Raw genomic sequence first — 3,612 nt, forward strand, 5'->3', positions numbered from 1 at the left:
GTGTGTGTGTATATATATATATATATATATATATATATATATATATATATATATATTTTATTTATTTATTTATTTATTAACACCGCGCCACCAGCGGTAGTTGGTCCATTACCACCGCGGTGGTAAAAATCTGCCACGTCACAGCCCTACTCTCCTCTTCTTCTGGTGATGTCTTGGTTCTTTCTTTCATTTAAGTGCATGGGGAAGTCGTGGCCTAATGGTTAGAGAGTCGGACTCATAACCCAAAGGTTGTGGGTTCGAGTCTCGTACCGGCAGGGATTGTAGGTGGGGGGAGCGTCAATACCTTCAATACCACGGCAAGGTGCCCTTGAGCAAGGCACCGAACCCCCAACTGCTCCCCGGGCGCCGCAGCATAAATGGCTGCCCACTGCTCCGGGTGTGTGTTCACGGTTTGTGTGTGTTCACTGCTGTGTGTGTGCACTTTGGATGGGTAAATGCAGAGCACTAATTCCGAGTATGGGTCACCATACTTGGCCACATGTCACATGTCACTTCACTCTTTTTCCTTCACTCATCTGAAGAAAAAGCAATCTTTTAATTAGTCTCAGTCTTCTGAGAAAGCATTGGCAATTTTATTGTTGTTTGGGCCTGTTAATGAAACAAATAAAATTAAGTTCTTTTTTAATTTTTGTGGGTAAAATGGTGTAATTTTAACCAAATTAATATCTCATTCTACTGAGTCTAGTCTTCTCGCATTGTGTACATTTTGTTTTTCTGCCAAAAATCAAGCATGTGATTCATTGCATAAATGTATATTTATGGTGCTTTATGCATTAATGTCTGTGTAAACAAACCTTACCTGGTATATGGATGAGATGACATAACTAGGGATGCTCCGATCCACCTTTTTCGCCTCCGATATGATTCCGATACCTAGGGTTCGTTATTGGCCGATACCGATCCGATACCAGTGAAGTTTCTTTCCCTCATTTAAATAAATGTAGAATTTATATATCTCTGTGTGTGGAACTGATAATCATTCTTTCACAATCTACTAGATACAGACTACCTCATTATAAAGAAAAATTAAATAAACCAATATGAAAAAATATAGGCCTATGTATATTTATAATCTACGACAAAAATTTATCAAACTAGGTTAGTGGATAATTCGGCAGCAAAAGTTATTCTAGAAAAATCAGTGCACAATAATTTTAGAATGTTGCTTCAAGCGCATCATTCTGCACAACGGATGCGCACATTGTAAGGGTTTCATGTTAAAAACTGCAAAGCACAAAGGGAAGAGAAATTGATGCGTAGTATATTTGTGCAAAAGTTATTGAGCCTTTCTTTTAACAGTTTTACATTTCAGTTACTGTGCACGTTAAAAACTATTTATAGTCTTTTCTACGCCCGTGTTTTGTTCTCACAGACACCCGGTAGCAAGTAACAAAACGACATTAAACTCCGACAAGAAGATACAGTCCTTTTTGCAAAATCATAGACATGCATTACAAATCAAGTATAATAATGGGAACACAGAATGATCTTGGAGAGAGCTTTACCGAGCTGACTGCTGTAACCGAACACGACCAGGGTTTAAAGGCTGAACGAATGACTGACAGCCACAGCAGAGAAAAGAGTTTGTGTGAACTTTAATGTAAGGACTTAAGTATTCATATGTAGCTCATATTAAGCTATTGTATGGCTTCAGAAGTAACACGGAATAATTCGTACAATCGGGGAAATAAAAATAAAAATCTCTGATTTGGATCTGCCCTCTCTGACCGATATCCGATCCGAGAAAAATGGCACTGTCGGAGCCGATACCCGCTATGAATATCAGATCGGCGCATCCTTAGACATAACACTCATTTTTTTTGTTTTAAAAATGTTAAAATGCAGTTTGTGTTTTAAAACACCTCTATGATGAACATAGTATTATTAACCGTTTCACTGAAATGTATTAAAATTATTGAAAAGAAACCCTTATTCAGTAGTTTTTCTTTCTTTTATTACTTATTAGAATATACATCTTTTTTTAAACTTCCTCATTGCTTATTGTTTCTGTATTATTTGAATATTATTATATATTATTTAATCAAAATGGATTTACTGGATGGTAAATTTGAGGAAACAGTCTCACCCTCTGTCCCTTTTTTTTTTGGATGTATGTGACATGGATGTGAGTGAAATCAGACATACTTGAGCTCTACCAAAAGTGTTTGTCTAATAATGATGGAAGTGTTTGTTTACGCTAGGGCTGTGCAAAAAAAATCGAATGCAATTTATTACACAGAGCCGTAGTTCACTGACAAGCTACACAAAATCGTGTTCAAAATCGGAAATGAATTGCCTGCGATTTTGAACGCGATTTTGTGTAGCTTGTCAGTGATCTACGGCTCTGTGTAGTAAATGACGATTTGATCTGAAAGCACGTGCTGGAGATTTACTACTGATCACCAGGGGCCTCATTTATAAAATGTGCGTACGCACAGATTTGATCTTAGAGTGTGCGTACGCTAAAATCCACGGCAACGTTCATATTTATAAAAACGGTCTTTGACGTGGAAAAGTACTTACCGCCACGTCAGGGTCTTAGCAGGCGTACACACTTCTCCTTGTGGCAAAGTCTGAGTACTGCAGCTATTTGAACATCTAAGCTGCAATGATAATAAAAACGGTGTACGTGCAAGCACCGAATCCATCATAAACAACAAAGATGCAGTGTAAGATTAATTGTGTAGTGTAGTCAGATTTTTTATTAGTGGGAGTTTTTGCGAGATTAAACTGACCTTTTTAGTAGCCTAATGTTGAGTTCTTTTCTCGCTTTCTGTACACAGTTTATTCCATGTTGTTGTTTTTTATAATTATTTTACAAGAGAACTTGCGAAGTCTTGTTTTACTACTAATGCGTAAAATAGAAAAAAAATGCATAAACTCGTCTCCGACGGTTTTGTCTGTGTAGCCTATAAGAATAGGCCTATGTCATGCAATAATGGTTTTAATATAGCCTATTCTATTCAATAACATTGTTAACCGTTTTTATTTATAACATCTGCTGCTTTGCTTCTGTGAAAAAGAATAGAGACATGAGCCTTAAACTTTGTTTTTGTCATTTACATCAGTTTCTCTTCAAAAGAGATGAAGAAAAAAAAACTGTCCGGTTGAATGAGTGATAAAGACTTTGACACTAACTTAATTACTGATAATTGATTTATGCTCCTAAGAAGGTGGTTACAAATATATTTTTCTGTCGGTATATTAATGGCACATTTGAGCAGCATTAGTAAACTGTGTAAATATAAAGACATGCCAAATCACATGCAGGTTTTTTCAGACCGGAGACCATAACAGAGTAATCATTTATTTTATTATGATATGAAACATCCAATTTTTCTTTCAATAATTTTTTTTTTTTTTTTTAAAGTTTTGCAAGAATTTTGTGATACTAAACTTTTTATTAGTTGTCATAAGTGATTTTAAAAGTAGGATGGCTCACTTTTTATAAGATGACTGAAAATTTTACTTGAATTCGTAGTTTATTCTTACTTTTGGAAACCTAATTGTTTTATAATTATTATAATAAAAATAATAATTAGTAATTTTGATGAGTCAATAGAAAAAATATAACCACACACACATTGTTTG

Source organism: Sinocyclocheilus grahami, unplaced genomic scaffold (assembly GCF_001515645.1).
Source record: "Sinocyclocheilus grahami isolate Dianchi unplaced genomic scaffold, SAMN03320097.WGS_v1.1 scaffold133.1, whole genome shotgun sequence".
Taxonomy (NCBI): Eukaryota; Metazoa; Chordata; class Actinopteri; order Cypriniformes; family Cyprinidae; genus Sinocyclocheilus; species Sinocyclocheilus grahami.